Source organism: Macrotis lagotis, chromosome 6, assembly GCF_037893015.1.
Source record: "Macrotis lagotis isolate mMagLag1 chromosome 6, bilby.v1.9.chrom.fasta, whole genome shotgun sequence".
Taxonomy (NCBI): domain Eukaryota; kingdom Metazoa; phylum Chordata; class Mammalia; order Peramelemorphia; family Peramelidae; genus Macrotis; species Macrotis lagotis.
Window position 1 is genome coordinate 182447742 of NC_133663.1, and position 23802 is coordinate 182471543.

Here is a 23802-nt window from a genome sequence, read left to right on the forward strand (position 1 = left end):
TGGACAGCTTAAGCTGGGAACTTGCCAGATTTTAATGCTCCCAAAGAGGTCTGATATGGGGCAGTCTTCTCACTTCTCCACTACCCCTGCCTACTCTTTCTGAACTTTGAAAGTTCTTGTACTAGATTTGGGTCTAGATAACAAGCATATATAGGCTTATTCCCTTTGTAGTTTTAGTATTCTTTGCTGAAGCTGGTCAATCAGCTAGAAAGCTCTGCTCATTCACAGTGACAGAATTCTAGATGCCCCTTTGATCTGGGATTGCTGACCTGGTTGTTCTTTTGTGGGCTATAGACTAGGTTAGATACTCATCTCCACTCTTGGGATGGAATCTGATCCTGCATCCTGTACAAAATCAAGGTGGCATGGGTCTGAGACTGTATCTTGATTTTGTGCTTTTTCAGTCCCTTGGTAATGGAATATTCATGTATTATTACATGATGGCTAGACTCTGTTCCTATATCCACAAACTTCTGTCTCTCTGTGCTGACCTGACCTGAGCTGAAAAATAACTTTTTCTTTTTCACTGTAACCTTTTTTTGGCATTTCCTGATTTTTTTTTTTTTTTTTTGCATTTTCTAGATCTGATTGGAAAGTTATATTGTCGGGAGGGAGGTTCTGTATACTTGTTTTCCATTTTGACTCTGTCCTCCCAAATAACAGTTCTTTTTGATTTTATTTGTTCAAAATCATTTCAAGTCGATTTCATGTAATTACAATTACCTGATTTATCTTTTGTGATTGCCTTTACCCCCTTTTTAGTTAAGAACTCCCCCCCCCAGACTCAGCTGTTAAAGAAAATTGATGAGTTGCTTTTCTAATATATTTTTGAGGTGTGATCTTAAATGTTCAGGCTTTCTTCATTTTGACCTTGTTTCAATGGCCATGAAGGCAGTTGAAACAGATGTTATGGTTTGATCCAACACTGAAGACACCAAGGTCATCCACTACCACTAGCTGCTTATAAATTACAGTGAGGCATAGTAGATGGAGAACTGAGATATGTAAACAGAAATCTAACATTCATGTGATTGTTTCCCACAAGGAATTTCTAGGGACTGGAAGTTATCTGACCTTTATTTTTTACTTGAAGAAAGGAGGGTAATATATCATCTCCCCTAAATTTCTCCTACAAAGCCTCATTGTCATATTGAGGTGATCCTTAATTCTCAAAAGCTATACCTTGTATTCAAAACTCTAACAAATGCAACTCAGCTGTAAAAGTTATGATTCTAGGCTCAGCAACATAAACCATATATTTTTCATCTGAAAACTAGCCAAACTTAGCTTAAAGGGACTCAACAATAACTTTCTGCAGGGTGATGATTTTTTGTTGTTGTTTTTCTACAAAGTCACCAAAGCCAACTCTCTGGTTTGGTGGATGTTCTACCCAGATTACTACAATCTCAGGTCACTAAAGTAGCAAATGGACTGCCCAATATCCTCTGTGTTTCAGAAATAGTTCGTGTAATATTTCTAGGTAGAGATAGAAATCATGCAAGTTTTTAGAAACTCAATAAAAGAATCATTTTCACTTTTACAATGAAGAAAAACCAGCTAAAGTAATACTCTGTGGTATGTGAATCCTTATAGTTAAGCAAAGTGAAGGGGCAGGACTGATATGATTAAGTAGCTATCATAATATAGTATAGCATAATATAATAACAATAATAATGATTAGCTGACACACTATATCATTTAAGACACAACTCTGTAAATGACAGGGTTTTGGTGTTTTTACTTTATCTAATTTAATTGGCATAGGTAATACCTAGGGATAAAAATATTTCAACAAAAACTGTACAATCCTATGAAGTAATCAGTGATATGTGTAAAATTATCCCCTTTTTAAAGGTAAGAAAACTGAGACTCAAAGAGTTTAGCTGACTTACCCAGAGATGCAAAGCTTGCAAGTGTGAAAGAGAGGATTTGAATCCAGGTCTTTTGAGCTCCTAGTCCAATGGTCTGTCTACTATATCAATTTTTATCAGACATATTTAATTATAATAATGCTTCATAGCCATCTAGTGAGAAGCAGTATGACACAACAAATAGAGCCAACCTCGAAGTTAAGAAGAGGTTAGTTCAGATCTTACCTCTGACATATACTGGTTGTATGAGCCCAGTCCATGAATATTGTTTACCTTTCAGAAGTCTAAGAGTATTAATTGCAGAACAAGTGCCAGCTTTTATTGGTAGAAGGAGTTTCCTCACTGATAAAACCAATGACATATCCCAAACCAAAGAAATTTGTGTGATGCTTCAAAGAGCTATCAAATGTATTATTTTGTTTTATATTCAGAATATCCTTATAAAATAAGCAGGAGATTGACAGAGAAGGAAACTGAGGCACATAATTTAAAAAATTGTCATGAAACTATTTAACTAGTATTAAGGGATGTAAAGAATCCCCTCAATTTGTCTTTTTTTTGAGTTGCCATATTTTCCAGAAACACTGGACCCAGACTTTGCAGAAGACTTTGAATATGTCAAAGATGGAGCTTCCTGAGAGGTGACAAAAATTGTCATTTATATCTCAACTTGGACTCCCTGTGTATCCTTAGGAGTCAAGAGAGTCACCAGTCAGTCTACACTAGACTAAGAAACTGCTTGTGTTGGAGCAGCTAGGTTGTGCAGTGGATAGAGCGCTGGCCCTGGACTCAGGAGGACCTGAGTTAAAAAAAAAAAAAGAAACTACTTGTGTAACTGGGACCCTTAAGGATAAGTAGACCATCATCTTTTCATGGTCTAGCAGTTCCCAAGTGAAATGAATGCTGCTTTTGACATTGCCTTACTCCTCCCCTCCTGGAGAAGTTTTGTCCTTTTCCCACCTTAACTGCACCTTCCCCCTTTCCATCCCATTCCCCTTAAGGAGAAGATCTCTATAACTTCCTCCTCCTTTTATCTTGTAGTAAAAATATGCAAACTTCTTCATGGAACACTTTCCTCTGGTTTTGGGTTCCACTTGCAAGTTGATTTCTCTTTGTAATAAATCTAATTTCAACACAATGTCTCAGACTTGTGATGTCTTTTCGGTTGACACTAGTAAGTGGCAAAGCTTCAATTACAATCTAAATTTCTTCATTTTTCAACTCTACTCTTATTGGACAAATGAATGACCCAGAATGTTTCCAGGTTAGTGATCTGCTTAGCTTTATTTTTGAGAAAGAGATTTCTGCAGCTCTGTCATAATGAACCCCATCCTACCTTGGGTAACGCCTCTTTTCCAACTGCATTGATTTAACAATCAGGGGTCAGTATAGTCACCAGCTAGAGAATAATTCCCTGCCTCTATTTCTAGGTTGTGTGGCATTGTTATACACCCTTCCTAAAACCAGCTCAAATCCCTGTATATAAGGATAGCATTCATTATCTCTCTTTTCCCTACAGCACCCCTGTGAAGATGATAGGCATAGCTATAATTATCTTCATTTTGCAAATGCACAGAGAGGTCCAGTGACATAGACAACATCACAAAAGGAGGAGTACAGCCCAGACTAGTATCTAGATGTCCAGTTTTTAGGAGTATTCTGTTCCTAAATTCAAAGGTCATAATCAACTAAAAGTACAGGAAAATAACTTCTGGATTTTTGTGTTAAATATCTTAAGAACTATATTACATTTATGAATTGTTTTAATTTTTAACTGCTGTACTCTGTTATACCTTTATAATGGTGGAACTGACTAGATAACCCCCATTGTGTAGGAACAATTCTCCTTTACAATTGGACTGTACAGTTTCTGACAGATTATGTAATAATTTTCATTGTCCTCAGTTGTCTGAGAATAAAAAAACATTTTATTCTAAACGTTAAGGCTGCATACACTATAATCTGATCTTTTGATGAAGCAAAGAAAACCCGATTTATTTTTAGAAAATGAACTTACTTATAAGTTTTAATTTGGATTCAGTGTATTTAATTCTGCTTTCATATAATTCAGCAAAATTCTCATATATGTCCCCATTCCATGTGCAGCTTTATGGTTATACATTGATATGTCATACCATTTAGTACACTGTATTTTGGGGACTAATTCACAAAGTGGTTGCTATTGATTCTTTCTTACAAGAAAAAAATCTTAAAGCCTCCTCTTCTTTTCTCTCTGTAACAGTTTTCTTGACTCAAAACTCCCCCTTCTTCCCACCCATTAGGCTTTCAAGAAGCATTTATTTATCTTGCTTGTTTTGGGGTGAAAAGTCAAAATATCTTATCTGTAATCTCCAGCCCTGGTAGAACAACTGAGATTTTTCTATTTTAGGTACTGTTTATATTACTGTTATCTGCCTGAAGACTGAAGGATACAATTGTCATTTCTAATCTGGTTTCACCTCTGACTCTCCAGAATTCTTTTCCAACTCTATGCCAGAGGCCATTTTCCATGATGTGACCTCTGTCTCCTATTGTGATCTTGTCCTATGGAACCTACATTGGAGGAAATACCCATGCCAGTTACCATGTTCACTTTTAAGCCTGCCCAATCTCTGACTTCTTTTCCACCTTTCTTTGACCCATCCCCATGCTTTTGAGCTCCCTTTTATGTTATCTTTGTCTTCTCCTGTTAGAATGTAACCTCCTAGAAGATAGGAAATGCCTATATATCCTCTGCACCACCTACCTGCCCCAATAACCACACTATTATACATTAAATAAAAAGTCTGATTGATTAGTCATTTCATAGAGAGATAGGCAAAGGGAATGGTGGAGATGGTTTCATGTTGAGCCTCAATAGATTGTTTTCCAGCCCCTGTTTATTTTCTTTAAATGTCACCATGACTGAAGATCAAGAGACTAGATCAAATTGTCTTCATTTAACTTATGTACACTAAAAAATATAGCCAGAGAAGAATAATTGTCTTCCTGAAAAGCATTAAATTTTTTGAGCTTAATTACTGGAATTTTACATTTAAGAGACAACATACATACATAACTTAACAAATTTATATCAGTTGTTATTGAGGAAGCAGAAGCAAGGCTTCAATGGGAAGAAAATGGAATCTGAAGAGAATAGATCTTTGTATAAGGAACTAAATACACTAAAATTCTCAAATGATTTTTCTGACAATTATAGTCTACTGATGCTTTCCTTATTGTGTTCTTGTGAAGTTGATCTTTTGTAGTCAAATGTAAAACTTTACATTTATGCTCAATGTATTTATATCTTTATTAAGTTCAGTCTGTGGTTTTAGCCTGCCAACTTCAATCAATACATAAACTTTTGTAAAGGCATTTGCTATACACTGGGCATTCACAAAGAGGCAACAGACAGTCCCTGCCCTCAAGGAGCTCACAATCTATTGGGGGACACAGCAAACAAATATTTGCAAACAAACTTAATGCAGGATAAATAGGAAATAATTAACAGGGCACTAGAATTAAAAGGAGATTGGGAAAGACTTTCTCTGAAAGATGGGATTCTAGTTGAGATTCAAAGGAAGCCAGGGAAGCTAGGTGGCACAGTGAATACAGTACCAGCCCCAGAGTCAGAAAAAGCAGAATTCTCAGGCAATGTTACCCTGGGCAATCACTTAACTCTGTTTGCCTTGGTTTCTCATCTGTAAAATGAGTGAGAAAGAAATGGCAAATCATTCTAGTATCTCTGTCACAAAAACCTCAAAGGGGGCCACAAAATATCAAACATGACTGAAACATCAAAAACAACATCAAAGGAAGCCAGAGAAGCTAGTAGGCAGAGATGAGGAAGGAGAGAATTCTAGGCATGGGGAGATCCTTTTAAGTTTTGATTTTGTTATCTACTGTGTTAGCTATCCCTTCCCAGTTGTGTCATCTGCAAATGGGATGAGCAGAGCATGTCTGCCTTTATTTATGTTATTTATTAGATAGTTATACTACATAGGACCAAGCACAGGTTCCCTGAGGTCCTCCCATGGAGATCTCCTTTCATGTTGTTATTGAATCATTAAAAATAATTTTTAATGTCATCTAACCAGCTTTGAGTCTTATTAATTTTAATATCAACTAAACTGTACCTCTTCATCTTTGCCACAATAATATCAGAAGCTTTGCTAAAATCTAGGTAAATAAATGATACCCACAGAAATCCTCTCAGTTGTAAGTTTATTCACTTGTCAAAAAATATTAGGCTCGTCTGGCATTACCACTCCCTGATGAAGCCAATTTGACTCTTTGTAATCACTGATTCCATTTTTAGATGTTCACTAACAAGATCTTTAATGATCCATTCCAGAATTTTTCCAGGAATCACAGTCAAGTTCACTTGCATATAATTTGCAATTTTTATTCTTTTCCCATTTACAGAAATGCTTATTTGCTCTTCTCCAAAGTTATTGCATCTCTTAAATTTTTTAATGATTTTTCCAAATATCACTGACGATAGTTCAGCAAATCACATTTTCCAGTTCTTTCAATACCCAAGAATACAGTTCATCTGGGGTGGATGACTTAAATTTATCAAAGACAACCAACTCCTCTCTCACTACTTTCTTTCTTTTCTTGACTATTGATTCCCTGTTAGACATTTTTGCATGTTTGTTCAGGAAACAATCATTTTCTCCTTGACAGAGAAAACAAATAGTTGAATAGTTATACCTTCTCCAGTTTTCAGTTATTATCCCATTTACCCCAGGCAAGGGTCCTATTATCCTTCTTCTAAAATTATATATTTCCCCAATATAGCTAAAAAAACCAATGACCAATCTTTTTGTGTTATCATTTGCTTCCCTTCCCAGGTTAATTTCATTCTGTTTTAGTATTCCTGAACTTATTTTTACAGAACTATGCCTATTATAATTGTCTATTACTTGATCTTGTTTTCATTTCTCTTTCTTTCTTTCTTTCTTTCTTTCTTTCTTTCTTTCTTTCTTTCTTTCTTTCTTTCTTTCTTTCGGTTTTTGCAAGGCAAATGGGGTTAAGTGACTTGCCCAAGGCCACACAGTTAGGTAATTATTAAATGTCTGAGGCTGGATTTGAACTCAGATACTCCTGACTCCAGGGCCAATGCTCGATCCATTGCACCACCTAGCTTCCCCTGTCATTTCCTTTTAAAATCTAAGTTGGTTGGTGAGTTCCTATGCATACAAAGCAATCTCTTCAAACAAATCACATTTTTCCTTTTTCTTTTACCGCCCCCTCCCTTTTTTTTGCCTTTTCATGTGTCTCTTGAACCTCATGTTTGATGTCCAGATTTTCTATTTAGCTCTGGTCTTTTCATCAGGAATTTTTGGAGTTCTTCCATTTCGTTAAATGTCCATCTTTTTCCCTGGAAGAGAAGGCTCAGCTTTGCAGGATGGTGGATTCTTGGCTGCATTCCAAGCTCCCTTGCTCTTCAAAATATCTTGTTCCAGGCCCTTGGATCCCTTAATGTTGATGCAGCCAGGTCCTGCATAATCCTTACTGTGGCTCCTTGATATTTAAATCATTTCTTTCTGGCTACTTGAAGGATTTTCTCTTTTATCTGATAGTTCTAGAATTTGGCCACAACATTCCTTGGTGTTTTCATTTTAGGATCTTTTTTCCTGGAGGGGATCAATGTATTCTTTTAATAACTACTTTGCCCTCTGGTTCCATGATATCAGGGCAGTTTTCCATCACTAGATCCTGTAATATTAAGTCCAGGCTTTTTTTCTCTTCAATGTTTTCAGGAAGTCCAATGATTTTCAGGTTGCCCCTCCTCAACCTATTCTCGAGGTCAGTGGTTTTGCTGATGAGGTATTTTACATTTTCTTCTAATTTTTTGATTTTGTTTAACAGGCTCTTGCTGTCTCATGAAGTCATTAGTTTCTGCAGACTCCGTTTTTTTTTTTAGGGAGGAGTTTTCTTGATTATCCTTTTGAAACTCCTTTTCCAATTGGTTAATTCTACTTTTGAAAGAGCTTTCCATTTGACCAATTGATGCTTTGAGAGAATTATTTTCATTTTGCATTTGCCCAATTGAGGATCTGAGAGAATTATTCTCATTTTGTATTTGTCCAAGGATTTGTTTTCTTGTTGCAAGGTATTAATTGTCTCTCCCCAATTTTCCAGTTGATTTTTAAACTCCTTCCTTATTTCTTCAAGGAAGTCTTTCTGTGCTGGAGACCAGCTTATATTCTACTCAGAGGTTCTGGGACTCTTTGAGTTAGGGTCTTTTTCTTCCAAGAATTTTTCTATGGCTCCACCTTTCCACTGACCCTTCTTCATTTTGCTAAGACCTTGAATTGGGGAGGGGCTGGTTCACAGGGGTTTGGTGTTGGGATCCCCAGAGGCTTTACTCACTGAGTGCAATTTCTCTGGATGGCCAGTAGGAGGTTCTGGTTGCTTTCTCTGGAGTCTCTGTGTTCTTGATTGAGGCCTTCTTAACTTGAAGGGAGAGGTTGAAGCTATTGAATCGTTTTGCCTTCAATTAATGGTGGACTCTAGCCTGGGGTGAGGTCATCCCTCTCCCTATTGTCAGTTGGGCTAGTTCTTCTGCTCACACAGCTGTGCCTGAGATAGAAATAGTCTGCAATTGTTTGTTCTGGGAAGAGGCTTCAGCTGCAATGGAGCATGGACTCAGAGTTCCTCAGATCAGAGGAGCCCAGGGATGGTGTTCACATCTCTCCTGCACCAGAACTCTTCCCCCAGCCCTGTTGGCAAACTCCAGAGGGTCAGCGCCAACATCAGTGCCTCTGCTCCATAGTTGACTCAAGCCCCCAAGGTCTAGCCCCATCAATGATCAAGCAGGTCCATCTCTCGGGCCCTCAGGCTCCCAGGCTCCAATTCAGCCACTAATCTGGCTGATCTGGGACTGATCTAACCTCTGCCTCCCTCTGCTCCCTGATTCACCCTCCTCCAACTCACCCAAAGCTACAGAAGACAAATCCTGAGGTAGATGTTGCTTTGACTGGCTTTTCTTTCTGGGTTTTGTGGGTCGGATTTTTGTTCAGAGGTTTGTTTCATATCATAGATGGGGAAAGATCAGGAGACTTTAGAACTGTGCATGTCTTCTCTCTGCCATCTTGGCTGGAAGTCCACATTTTTCCTTTTTTAATAGAATTATTTCTATTTTTAACTTCAGAATTTCATTCTTGAGCATCTTCTATCCCTTATGACATGACTTTCCCTGGAGCATTTTAATCATAGAATTCTCTTTTTTAAAAAAATTTATTTATTTTTCAATTTAAAATCCTTTCTTCCTACCTCTACCTTCTTTCTATTAAAAATAAAAGAAAAAAAATTGAACTCTGTAAAATAGCATATTCGAGTCTATCAAAGTCAGGTATCCATTTAGAGTTTATTTTAATATATGATGTATGGTGTTGGTCTAGAGTTAGCTTCAGCCAGGCTATTTTGCAGGTATTTATTTTTTTGAATAGTGAGTTCTTATTCCGGCATCTGGGGTTTGGCTACAGAGTGCATTTCATTCTAGATGTTGATTACCTAGTTTCTTCTATTGATTGATCTTCCAGTTTCCTTTCTTTCTTGTTTTGGTTATCTATTCTTTTATTCTTATTTTTCTCTTGAATTAAAATTTTTCATGGATCAACAATTAAGCATGCATTACATGCTGGGCAATATTAAATACAAGAGATGCAATCCCTCCCCACCTTTCCCAATATTCTTTTCACTCAAGGGACTTACAACCTATTGGAAGGACACAAAATTTATACATACTAGTAATTATAAAATAAAAAGTAAATTATTGACATGAATTCATTTTTTTATTTTTCTGCTATCTTGACTCTTCTCCTTTGGGTACTTTATAGCATATCAAGGATTTTCTTCAACTGTGGTATTCAGAATTCAACATTCATCTTTTTAAAAGATTTGCAATTTTTAAAATAGTATTTATATATTCTTGTCAGATTTCATATTTATTTGTTTATTTTTATTAATGATTTTATTTGAGTTTTACAATTTTTCCCCAATCTTGCTTCCCTCCCCACCCCCCACAGGAGGCAATTCGCCAGTCTTTACATTGTTTCTATGGTATACATTGATCCAAATTGAGTGTGATGAGAGAGAAATCATATCCTTAAGGAAGAAACAAAAAGTATAAGATAACAAGATCAGACAATAAGATACATGGTTTTTTTTCTTAAATTAAGTGGAATAGTTCTTGAACTTTGTTTAAACTCCATGGCTCTTTATCTAGATACAAATGGTATTCTCCATTGCAGACAGCCCAAAATTATCCCTGATTGTTGTACTGATGGAATGAGCAAGTCCATCAAGGTTGAACATCACCCCCATGTTGCTGTTAGGGTGTACAGTGTTTTTCTGGTTCTGCTCATCTCACTCAGCATCAGTTCATGCAAATCTCTCCAGGCTTCCCTGAATTCCTGTCCCTCTTGGTTTTTAATAGAACAATACTGTTCCATGACATACATAAATCACAGTTTGTTAAGCCATTCCCCAATTGAAGGACATTTACTTGATTTCTAATTCTTTGCCACCACAAACAGGGCTGCTATGAATATTTTTGTACAAACGATGTTTTTACCCTTTTTCATCAACTTTTCAGGGTATAGACCCAGTAATGGTATTGCTGGATCAAAGGGCATGCTCATTTTTGTTGCCCTTTGGGCATAGTTCCAAATTTCTCTCCAGAAAGGATGGATGAGTTCACAGATCCACCAACAGTGTAATAGTGTTCCAGATTTCCCACAACCCTTCCAACAATGATCATTATCATTTCTGGTCATGTTGGGCAGTCTGAGAGGTGTGAGGTGGTACCTCAGATAAGCTTTAATTTGCATTTCTCTAATAATTAATGATTTAGAGCAGTTTTTCATATGGCTATGGATTGCTTTGATTTCCTCATCTGTAAATTGCCTTTGTACATCCTTTGTCCATTTGTCAATTGGGGAATGGCTTTTTGTTTTAAAAATATGACTCAGTTCTCTGTATATCTTATAAATGAGTCCTTAGTCAGAATAATTAGTTTTAAAGATTGTTTCCCAATTTACTACATTTCTTTTGATCTTGGTTACAGTGGTTTTATCTGTGCAAAAGTTTTTTAATTTAATGTAATTGAAATCATCTAGTTTGTTTTTGGTGATGTTCTCCATCTCTTCCTTAGTCACAAACTGCTTCCCCTTCCTTTAGATCTGACAGGTAAACTAGTCCTTGATCTTCTAATTTGCTTATAGTATTATTTTTTTATGTCTAAATCCTGGAACCATTTGGATCCTTTCTTGGTAAAGGGTGTGAGGTGTTGGTCTAATCTAAGTTTCTTCCATACTAACTTCCAATTTTCCCAGCAGTTTTTATCAAAGAGAGTTTTTATCCCAATAGCTGAACTCTTTGGGTTTATCAAACAGCAGATTAATATAATCATTTCCTGCTAATGCACCTAGTCTATTGCACTGGTCCACCACTCTATTTCTTAGCCAATACCAAAGAGTTTTGATTACTGATGCTTTATAATATAATATAATTTTAGATCAGGTAGGGCTAAGCTCCCTTCCTTTGTACTTTTTTTTCATTATATTCCTGGAAATTCTTGACCTTTTATTTCTCCATATGAATTTACTTACAACTTTTTCTAATTCATTAAAAGTACTTTTTTGGAATTTTGATTGGTAGGGCACTAAACAGGTAGTTTAGTTTTGGTAGAATTGTCATTTTTTTTTTTTATTATATTAGCTCTACCTTTCCATGAGCAGTTGATATTTGCCCAGTTATTTAGATCTGATTTAATTTGTGTGAGAAGTGTTTTATAATTGTTTCAAAAAATTTCTGAGTCTGCCTTGGCAAGTAAACTCCCAGGTATTTTATATTGTCTGAGGTTACTTTGAATGGGATTTCTCTTTCTAGTTCTTCCTGCTGTATTTCGTATTTATTTTTAATGATCTTTTTAAAAATTGAGTTCCAAGTTCTTTTTTCCCTCCATCCTATCTTTACCCATGGAAAAGCAAGCAACATATCAATTATATATGTGGAATCAGGCAAAAGCATATTTCCTTATTAGCCATGTTGTAAAAAAAAAACCAAAGAAAGTAAGAAAGGTATATTTTAAACTGCACTCAGAGTTTATTAATTTTGTCCCTGGAGGTAGATAGTGCTTTTCATCATGATTCCTTTGGCATTATTTTGATTCATTGTATTAATCAGAATAATTATGCTTTACACAATTGATCATCATTACAATATTGTTATTGTGTACAGCCATCTCCTAGTTCTGCTCACTTTACTTTGCATCAATGCAAATAGATCTTTCCAAATATTTTTCTGTTTAAAATAAATTTATTTATTTATTTTTGAATTTTACAATTTTTGCCCAAATCTTGCTTCCCTCCCCCACCCCCACAGAAGGAAGTCTGTTAGTCTTTACATTGTTTCCATGCTAGACATTGGTCTAAATTGAATGTATTGAGAGAGGAATCATATCCTTAAGGAAAAAAAATATAAAAAATCAACAAGATTTCATAATAAGATAACAGTTTTTTTAAAAATTAAAGGTAATAGTCTTTGGTCTTTGTTCAAACATCACAATTCCTTCACTGAATACAGATGGTATTCTCCATTGCAGATACCTCAAAATTACCCCTGATTGTTTAACTCATGAAATGAACAATTCCATGAAAGCTGATCATCAACCCCATGTTGCTGATATGGTTTACAATGTTCTTTTGGTTCTGCTCATTTCACTCAGCATCAGTTCATGCAAATCCTTCCATGCTTCTCTTAATTCCCACCCCTCCTGGTTTGTAATAGAACAATAATGTCCTATAATGTACATATACCATAATTTTTTCAGCCATTACCCCAATTGATGGACATTCAGTCAATTTCCAATTCTTTGCTACCACAAATAGAGCTGCTATGAATATTTTTGTACGAGTGATGTTTTACCCTTTTTCATGATCTCTTCAGGGTATAGTCCCAGTAGCGGTATTGCTGGATTAAAGGGTATGCACATTTTTATTGCCCTTTGGGGATAATTCCAAATTGCTCTCCAGAAAGTGTGGATCAATTCACAGCTCCATCAACAATGCATTAGTGTCTAAGATTTCCCACATCCTTTCCAACATTGATCATTGTCCTTTCTGGTCATATTGGCTAGTTTCAGAGGTGTGAGATGGTACCTCAGAGATGCTTTAATTTGCATTTATCTAATAAGCAATGATTTAGAGCAATTTTTCATATGATTTTCTCATCTGTATATTGCCTTTGTATATCCTTTGACCATTTGTCAATTGGTATGGCTTTTTTAAAAAATAAATTTGACCCAGTTCTCTATATATTTTAGAAATGAGTCCTTTGTCAGAAATGCTAGTTGTAAAAACTGTTTCCCAATTTACTGCATTTCTTTTGATCTTAGTTACAGTGGTATTATCTGTGCAAAAGTTTTTTTAATTTAATGTAATCAAAATTATCTAGTTTGTTTTTAATGATATTCTCCATCTCTTCCTTGGTCATAAACTGCTTCCCTTTGCATAAATCTGGTAGGTAAACTATTCCTTGATCTCCTAGTTTGCTTATAATATTGTCTTTTATATCTAAACCCTGTATCCATTTAGATATCTTAGAATAAAGTGTAAGATGTTGGTGCAATCTGAGTTTATGCCATACTAACTTCCAATTTTCCCAACAGTTTTTTTTTGCTCACTGTTTATTAAATTCCTCAAGCTTTGTAAGGGAAATGATAAAGGAAGATTGCATCCAAATATTCATACATAACTATATCCCTTTGCTTCTTTTTTTTGTGTCATAGTAGGAATTTATTTTTTTTTATTTTTTTAATTTATTTTTTATTCTCATTTTGTACAAATGTTTTTCTTTACATTAATAAAATATACTTGTTTACAAGTAAACAAAATACCCCTCCCCCCATGAATATAGATAGACTTGCTTGGGCAAAAAAGTAAAGGGGGGACAAAAAATTAAAATAAAAAAAAACCAATAGTAATAATTGTAGGTATGGCCAGGTGGTGCAATGGACGAAGCACCAGCCCTGGAGCCACGAGCACCTGAGTCCATATGCAGCCTCATAAACCCAATAATCACCCAGCCATGTGACATGCAAGCCCCCCATCCCCACTGCCCTGCAAAAACCAAAAAGAAGGAAAAAAAAAAAGAAAGACCCAAAATAAAATAAAATAAAATAGTAATGATAGTAGGGGTGGCTGGGTGGCGGACAGAGCATTGGCCCTTGAGCCAGGAGCACCTGGGTCCGAATCCGGCCCCAGACACCCAATGATCACCCTGCTATGTGGCCCCAGGCAGGCCACCCAGCCCCACTTGCCCTGCACCCTCCCCCAAATAATAATAACAAAAAATGTGTTTCAGTCTTTGTTCCAACACTATCAACTCTGTCGTGAGTGGATCACATTCTTTATGATAAGTCCATCACAAAAGTTACTTCCATATTTTTCCAACATTGCCATTGCTGATTGCAACTCCCTCCTTTCTTATTTCTCCACTACCATGTACTATCTTTTCTCTCTCCTTTCACTCTGACTCTGCTGTAGGGTTGCTGAGTGGCACAGCAGACAGATCCCTGGTCCCAGGGCCAAGAAGCCCTGAGCCCCCATACCACCCCTTAGGCCCAGAATCCACCTGGCCCTATGGTCCTGGGCAGGCCATCCAATCCCAGCCCCTTGCAAGAAGTAAAAAAAGAAAATGTGTTATATCTGACCACTCTCCCCCCATGGTCCATCCTCTCCTCCTTTATTTACATCCCCACCCCTTCCCCCAGCTCCTCCCCTCCTTCTTACTCCAGTTGTCTATACTCCATTGAGTATATTTGCTGTTTCTTCTCCTAGCCATCTCTAATGAGAGCAAAGGTTCCCTCATTCCCCCTTGCCTCCCTCCTTCCATATCATTGCAATAGCTCATTGTAATAAAAAAAAAATCTTATTATGTGAAATAGCTTGGACTATTCCCCCTCTCCTTTTTCTTTCTCCCATTCCATTTCCCTTTTTTTCTTATTGACTTCATTTTTACACCATATTTTATCTTCGAATTCAGCTTTCTCCTGTGCTTCAACTATAAAAGCTCCCTCTACCTGCTCTATTAACTCAGATGGTTCATATGAATATTATCACTATCATTTTTCTATATATGCAGTTCATCCTCATTAAGTCCCTCATATTCCCCGCCCCCCCTCCTCCAATCTCCATGCATCATCTGAGTCCTGTATCTGAAGATCAAACCTTCTGTTCAGCTCTGGCCATTCCAAAAGGAACCTTTGAAATTCCCCTGGTTCATTGAAAGTCCATCTTTTTCCCTGGAAGAGGACATTCAGCCTTGCTGGGTAGTTCATTCTTGGTTGCATTCTAAGCTCTTTTGCCTTCTGGTATATTGTATTCCAAGCCCTACAAGCTTCCAATGTAGCTGCTGCTAAGTCCTGTGTGATCCTGACTGCAGCTCCACGATATTTGAACTGTGTCCTTCTGGCTGCTTGTAATATTTTCTCTTTGACTTGGGAGTTCTGGAACTTGGCTATAATATTGCTGAGGGTTGGTTTTTTTAGGATCTCTTTCTCTGGGGGATCGGTGGATTCTCTCCATTTGTATTTTGCCCTCTGCTTCTAGAATATCAGGGCAATTTTCCTGTAGTAATTCTTTGAAAATGATGTCAAGGCTCTTTTCCTGATCATGACTTTCAGGTATTCCAATAATTTTCAAGTTATCTTTCCTAAGTCTGTTTTCCATATCAGTTGTTTTCTCAATGAAATATTTCACATTTTCTTCTAATTTTTCAATTTTTTGGTTTTGAAGTATTGATTCCTGATTTCTGGTAAATTCATCAATCTCCCTGACTTCTATTCTTTGTCTGAAGGATTTATTCTCCTCAGAGAATTTTCTTATCTCTTTTTCCATCTGGCCAATTTTGCTTTTTAAAGCATTCTTCTCCTCAATAACTTTTTGAACTGTTTTATCCATTTGACCTAAGCTGTTTTTTAGCATGCTATTTTCTTCAGCATTTTTTTGGATTTCCTTGACTAAGCTGCTGACTTCATTTTCATGTTTTTCCTGCATCTCTCTCCTTTCTTTTCCCAGTTTTTCTTCTAACTCCCTCATTTGATTTGCAAAGTCTTTTTTGAGCTCTATCATAGCCTGATCCCAATTTCTGTTTTGCTTGGAGTCTTTAGATGCAGGAGCTTGTGCTTCCTCATCTTCAGACTGAGTATTTTGATCCTTCTTGGGCTCATTTGCAAAATATTTCTCAATGGTCTTCCTCCTGTTTCTTTGTTTGTTCATTTTCCCAGCCTAAGCCTGTTTTTTGGGGGTGCTTCCTGAGCTTTTGGGACATTCCCACAAGGGTCTCAGTGTGTGAGGCTCTGTCCTCCCTCCTGGTCTGTGAATGACCATAAGCACCCCCCTCTGCCACGGGGCTGACGTGGGGGGGGGGGGGCCCTGCTGTTCTGAATGTGGTCAGAGCTCCAGAGTCCTGTTCCAGGGGCAGAGGACAGAGCTCTGCAGTCTCTCTTCACTCCCCTCCCTCAGCTCAATGGGCTCATGCCCTGGGGGCTCCTGCTTACTGGCTCCACCTGCTTCTGTTTCCTGGTCTAGGCTGTCAAAAGACCAAGCTGCTGGCTGTGTGCCCTGAGGGCTGGGCTTCACGTGCTAGCTCTGGCAGAGGTCCCCTGCTGTTCCCCCACTTTGTGCCGGAGCTCCCCTGGGTGCAACTCAGGAGACTCTCCAGCTACTGTGAGCTGAGGCTCCCAGTGCCCTGGGGCTGCCTCCAGGAGGCTGAAGTTCTTTGGCTCTGGTGGGCCACCCCTCCAGCCCCGGGGAGCAGAGTCTTTCTGCTCTTTTCCAGGTTACCTTGAGTAGGAGAACTGCCTCACTGGGTCCCTTTGTGGGTTCTGTCTCTCGAAAGTTTAGTTAGAGTCCTTAGTTTATGAGTTTTTATCAGAGAGCTCCTAAGACTCGATCCTTTCATGTCGCCTTCTTGGCTCCACCCCTCCCTTTTCTTTCCAACAGTTTTTATTGAAGAGAGTTTTTATCCCCAAAGCTGGACTCTTTGGGTTTATCAAACAGCAGATTACTATAATCATTTCCTGCTCTTGCACCTAGTCTATTCCACTGATCCATTACTCTATTTCTCATTTATTTATTTATTAAATATTTTATTTGAGTTTTACAATTTTCCCCCAATCTTACTCACCCCCCCATGGAAAGCAATCTGTCAGTCTTTACTTTGTTTCCATGTTGTACATTGATCCAAATTCAGTGTGATGAGAGAGAAATCATATCCCTAAGGAAGAAGCAAAAAGTCTAAGAGATAACAAGATCAGACAATTAGCTATCTGTTTTTTTTAAATTAAATGGAATAGTCCTTGAACTTTTTTCAAATTCGACGGCTCTTCATCTGGATACAGATGGTATTCTCCATTGCAGACAGTCCAAAATTGTCCCTGATTGTTGCACTGATGGAATGAGTGAGTCCATCAAGGTTGAACATTGCCCCCATGTTGCTGTTAGGGTATACAGTGTTTTTCTGGTTCTGCTCATCTTTCTCAACATCATTTCATGCAAATCCCTCTAGGCTTCTCTGAATTCCTGCCCTCCTGGTTTCTAATAGAACAATAGTGTTCCATGACATACATATACTACATTTTGCTAAGCCATTCCCCAACTGAAGGACATTTACTTTATTTCCAATTCTTTGCCACCACAAACAGGGCTGCTATGAATATTCTTGTACAAGTGATGTTTTTACCCTTTTTCTTCATCTCTCTTCAGAGTATAGACCCAGTAGTGCTATTGTTGGGTCAAAGGGTATGCTAATTTTATTATTATTATTATTTTTTTAATTTTTAGGATTTTGCAAGGCAAATGGGGTTAAGTGGCTTGCCCAAGGCTGCACAGCTAGGTAATTATTAAGTGTCTGAGGCCAGATTTGAACTCAGGTACTCCTGACTCCAGGGCCGGTGCTCTATCCACTACGCCACCTAGCCACCCCAGGTATGCTCACTTTTGTTGCCCTTTGGACACACTACTCTGTTTCTTAGGCAATACTAGACAGTTTTTTCTAAGGTTTTTGCAAGGCAAATGGGGTTAAGTGGCTTGCCCAAGGCCACACAGCTAGGTAATTATTAAGTGTCTTAGACTGGATTTGAACCTAAGTACTTCTGACTCCAAGGCCAGTGCTCCACTATTCCACCTAGCTACCCCAATACTATACATTACTGGACAATATTAGACAGTTTTGTTGACTAATGCTTTATGGTTTAATTTTAGATCTGGTAGGGCTAGGCCATCTTCTTTTGCTCTCTTTTTCATTAAATCCTTGGAGATTCTGGACTCTTTATTTCTCCATATGAATTTACTTGATTTTTTTCTAACTCATTAGGTTTTTTTTTATTTTGATTGGTAGGGCACTAAATAAGTAGTTTAATTTTGGTAGAATTGTCATTTTTATTATATTAGCTTGGCTTATCCATGAGCAGTTGATATTTGTCCATTTTTTAAAAACTGATGTGAGAGATTTATTTGTAGATGTTTTCATAGAATTTCTGAGTCTGCCTTGGCAGGTAGACTCTCAAGCATTTTATATTGTCTGAAGTTATTTTGAATGGGATTTCTCTTTCTAGTTCTTGGCTGCTGTACCTTGCTATTAATATATAGAAATGCCGAAGATTTATGAGGGTTTATTATATATTCTGTAACTTTCCTGAAGTTCCTAATTGTTTCTAGTTAGTTATACAGATGAGTTTTTAATAATTCTCTAGGTATACCATCATGTCATCTGCGAGTTTTGTCTCTACCTTCCCAATTCTAATTCCTTCAATTTTTTTCCTCTTCTTTTATTGCTGAAGCTAAGATTTCTAATACAACATTGAACATTAGTGGTGATAACAGGCATCCTTGTTTTACTCCTGATCTCATTGGGAATGCTTCTAGCTTATCCCCGTTATATATAATGCTTGTTGATGCTTTCAGATAAACACTGCTTATCATTCTCAGGAACAATGCATTTATTCCTATGCTGTCTAGTGTTTTTAGTAGGAATGAGTGTTATATTTTGTCAGCATGTATTGATATAATTATATGATTTCTGATAGGATGATGATGATGATGATGATTTTAAGGTTTTTGCAAGGCAAATGAGGTTAAGTGACTTGCCCAAGGCCACACAGCTATGTAATTATTAAATGTCTGAGACCGGATTTGAATCCAGGTACTCCTGACTCCAGGGCCAGTGCTTTATCCACTGCTCCACCTAGCCACCCCTGATAGGTTTATTATTAATAAAGTTAATTAAACTTTCATTTTTTCTAATATTGAACCAACTCTGAATTCCTGGGATAAATCTTACTTGGTCATAATGTATTATCCTAATGATAACTAACTATAACTGTTTTTCTAAGATTTTATTTAAGATTTTTGCTTTGATATTCACTAGGGAGATAGGTCCATAATTTTCTTTCTCTGTTTTAACTCTTCTTGGTTTAGGTATCAGCACCATATTGGTGTCATAGAATGAGTTAGGTAGCTTTCTGTACTCACATTTTTTGCTAAGAGTTTATATAGAATTGGAACCAAGTGCTACTTAAATGTTTGATAGAATTCACTTGTGGATCCATCTGACCCTGGAGATTTGTTCTTAGGGAGTTCAGTAATGGCTTGTTGAATTTCCGTTTCTGAGATAAGTTATTTAGGTATTTAATTTCCTCTTCATTTAACCTGGGCAACTTATATTTTGTAATTATTCATCAATTTTACTTAGATTATCAAATTTATTGGCATAGAGTTGGGCAAAATAATTCTGAATTATTACTTTGATTTCCTCTTCATTGGTGATGAGTTCACCTTTTTCATTTATGATAATAGCAATTTGGTTTTCTTCTTTCTTTTTAAAAATCAATTAACCAGCAGTTTCTCAATTTTCTTGTTTTTTTTCATAAAACCACCTCTTGGTTTTATTTATTGGTACAATTGTTTTCATGCTTTTGGATTTTATTAATTTATCCTTTAATTTTTGGAATTTCTAATTTGGTATTTAATTGCAGGGGGTTTTAATTTGTTCTTTCTCTAATTTTTTAGTTGCATATTTAGTTCATTGATTTCCTCTTTTTCTAATTTATTCATGAAAACCTTTAAAGATATAATATATCCACTGACAGCCATATTGAGTGTGTCCCATAAGTTTTGGTGTTATTTTATTATTGTCATTATCTAGGATGAAATCATTTTTTTTATAATTTGTTATTTGATCCACTCATTCTTTAAAATCAGGTTATTTAGTTTCCATTTAGTTTTAATTCTATATCTCCCTTGCCCAATATTGCAGGTGGGTTTTATTGCATTATGATGTGAGAAAGATGTATTCACTATTTCTGCATTTCTGCATTTGATTATAAGGTTTTTAATGCCCTAATACATGGTCAATTTTTGTGTAATTGCCATGTACTGTAGAAAAAAAGTATATTCTTTTCTGTCCCCATTCAATTTCCTCTTGGCTAGGCTTTCTAAGAATCTATTTACCTCCTAAACTTCCTTCTTGTTTATTTTATGGTTAGATTTATCTAAATCTGGGAGTGGGAGGTTGAGGTCTCCCACTAGTAGAATTTTGATGCCTATGTCTTCTTGTAACTCCTTCAATTTCTCCTCTAAGAATTTTGATGCTATACCATTGAGTGCATACATATTTACTATTGAAATTACTTTATTGTTTATGGTACTTTTTAGGAGGATATAGTTTCCTTCCTTATCTCTTTTAATGATATCTATTTTTGCAGCTGCTTTGTGTGAGATAAGGATTGCTACCCCTGCTTTTTTTTCACTTCAGCTGAAGCAAAATATATTTTGTTCCAACCTCTTGCCTTTACTCCATATGTATCTCTCTGCTTCAAAAGAGTTTCTTCTGAGCAGCATATTTTAGGATTCTGGTTTTTAATCCACTCTTCTATTCACTTACATTTTAAGGAAGAGTTCATCCCATTCACATTCAAAGTAATAATTACCAACTCTTTATTGCCCTCCATGCTATCTTCCCTCTGTTTGTATTCCCCCCTTTTTACACTTTATCCATATTCCCTAGTATTTTTTTTCTGAATACCTCCACCTTCAGTGTGTTTGCCCTCCTATATTCAATCCCCCTCTCCTTTCTTTTCCCTTTCTGTTTTGTCCCTTCTTCCTTCCCTTCCTTCTGCTAGTTCCTCTTTAATTCATCCCTCCCCTTTACCCCTTTTAATACTTGAAAGGTAAGATAAGTTTCTTAACTTAATTGAGTGTATGTATGTTAACTTTAAGCCAAATCTGATGACAGTAAGATTCAGGCAGTTCTCACCTCCTCCCTTGAAATAGGTCCTTTGTACCCCTTAATGTAATGAGATTTAACCCATTTAATCTCTTCCAACCTCCCATCTCCTTACTGTCCCCTTTTTAAGGAATTGTTTTTAAATCATTCTGAGTCACAAAAATGTCATGAGTGTCCATCACTTCTGGATAGGTATATTCTCTCTAATAGAGTTATAATTGTCAAGAGTTATGAGAATCTTTCTCCCAGGTGGGGATATAGCCAGCCTCATCTTATTGGATAGCGGTTTTTTTTCTTTAACTCCCCTTTTTTCTTTTTGCCTTTTCATGTGTCTCTTGAGTTTCCTGTTTGAAGTCAAATTTTTTCATTTAGCTCTGGTCTTTTTATCAAGAAATGTTGGAAGTCTTCCATTTTGTTAAATGCCAATCTTTTCCCCTGGAAGAAAGGGCCCAGTATTGCTGCATAGCGGATTTTTGCCTGCTTCCTTGCTCTTAGCAATTTTTCATTCCAGGCCCTTCAATCCTTTAATGTTGATGCAGCCAGGTCCTGCATAATCCTTACCGTGGCTGCTTGGTATTTAAATTATTTCTTTCTGGCTGCTTGCAGGATTTTCTCTTTTATCTGATAGTTTTGGAATTTGACCACATTATTCCTTGGTATTTTCATTTTAGGAGCTTTTTCTGGAGGGGATCAATTTATTCTTTCAATAACTATTTTGTCCTCTGGTTCCATGATATCAGGGCAGTCTTCCCTCACTAAATCCTGCAATATTAAGTTTAGACATTTTTATCTCTTCAATATTTTCAGGAAGACCAATAGTTCTTAGATTATCTCTCCTTGATCTTGTCTCAAGGTCAGTGGTTTTCCTGATCAGGTATTTTACATTTAATTCTATATCTTTAATTTTTACTTTTTTTTTTTTTTAACAGATTCTTGTTGTATCATGAAGTCTTTAGTTTCCACAAATTTCATTCAGTTTTTTTAGAGAAGAATTTTCATCATTTACTTTTTCCAACTCCTTTTCCTATTGGTCAATTCTAGTTTTGAAAGTTTTCCATTTGCCCAAGTGTAGTTTTTAAAGAATTGTTTTCTTTTTGCATTTGCCCAGTTGAGGATTTGAGAGAATTATTTTCTTTCTGTTTGTGTCCAATTGTATTTTCAAAGGGTTTGTTTTCTTGTTGCAAGGTGTTAATTTTCTCTTGAGTTTCGTTCTTTTCCCATTTTTTGCAATTGATTTTTAAACTCCTTCCTGATTCCTTCTATGAAGCCTTTCTGGGCTGGAGACCAATTCATAATCTCCTCAGAAGGTCTAGATCTCTCTGAGTTAGCATCTGGGCTTCTAGGTATTTTTCTATGGACTCCCATTTCTGCTGGCCTTTCTTCATTTTTCTAGGATCTTGTGTTTGGGGAGGGGCTGACTCACAGTGGTTTGGTATAGAAATCCCTAGAGGCTTTGCTCACTGGGTTTAGTATCTCCAAGTGGGCCTGCCAGTAGGGGGTGCTGGTTGCTTTCTCTAGAGTGTCTGTGGCCTTGATCCAAGGCCCTCTCCCTAGGCCTGGAGCAAGTGAGGGGCAGCAGCAGGGTCTGAATTATTCTTGAACAATGTGTTCTGGGCCCTGGGACGAGCATGTTAATCTCGCTTTCAGATGAGGGAGCTTTGCTGCCCACACCTGAGCCTAAGGGGGCGGAAGGGCTGTTACTGTGTTTGTTCTGGGAAGAAGACTCTACTGAAAGTATGGAACTCATGCTTGGAGATGAGCTGATGGAATGTGCAACAGCACTCTGCAACTCTCTGTGCTGAGGTTCCCCAGACCTCCTCTCCCATGACCAAAGCCTCCTTGGCCTTGGACTGTGGCTCCCATGGAAAAGCCTCCAAGGCTGATCTTAGGTTAGTCTGGCTCTCACCCCACCCCTTCTGGCTCTCTGCTCTCTGCTCTTTGCCCCCAGTTCACCTACGATTCCAGGAGACAGACCTTTTGATTGATATTCTTCTCCTAGCTTCTCTTTTTGGGTTTTGTTCATAGGATTTCTGTTAAGAGGTTTCTTTCATGTTTTTTTTTGAGGGAAAACCAGGAGACCTTACCTCAGTGCCTGTCTTCTGTCTGCCATCTTGGCCAGAAGTCCCCCAAGTTTTTCTGAAACCATTCTGCTTGCTATTTTTTACAGCACAATTGATTACATTACAAGCTTATACCACAACTTATTTAGCCATTTCCCAATAGAGGGCTAGTTCCTTAATTTTTCATTCTTTGCTAACACAAAAGAACTGCTATAAGTATTTTTGTATAGACAAGACCTTTTTATTTTGGGATCTCGACCCATTTTATTCCTGTGTCAAAGGGTATACACAGTTTTATATCCCTTTGAACATAGTTTCTAATTGTTCTTCAGGGTGGCTGGACCAGTTCACTACTCCACCAATAGTTCATTCACAACTCCTCCAACATTTGTCTTTTCTGATGGGTGTGAGATGCTAACTCAGAGTTGTTTTTATTTGCATTTCTCTAATCAACATATTTAGAGCATTTTTTAATAACACTATAAATAGTTTTTAAATCTTTGAAGTTTATCTATTTATAACCTTTGACTATCAATTCCAGAATGACTTATTTTAATTTTTTTTTATAAATTTGACTTGGTTTACCA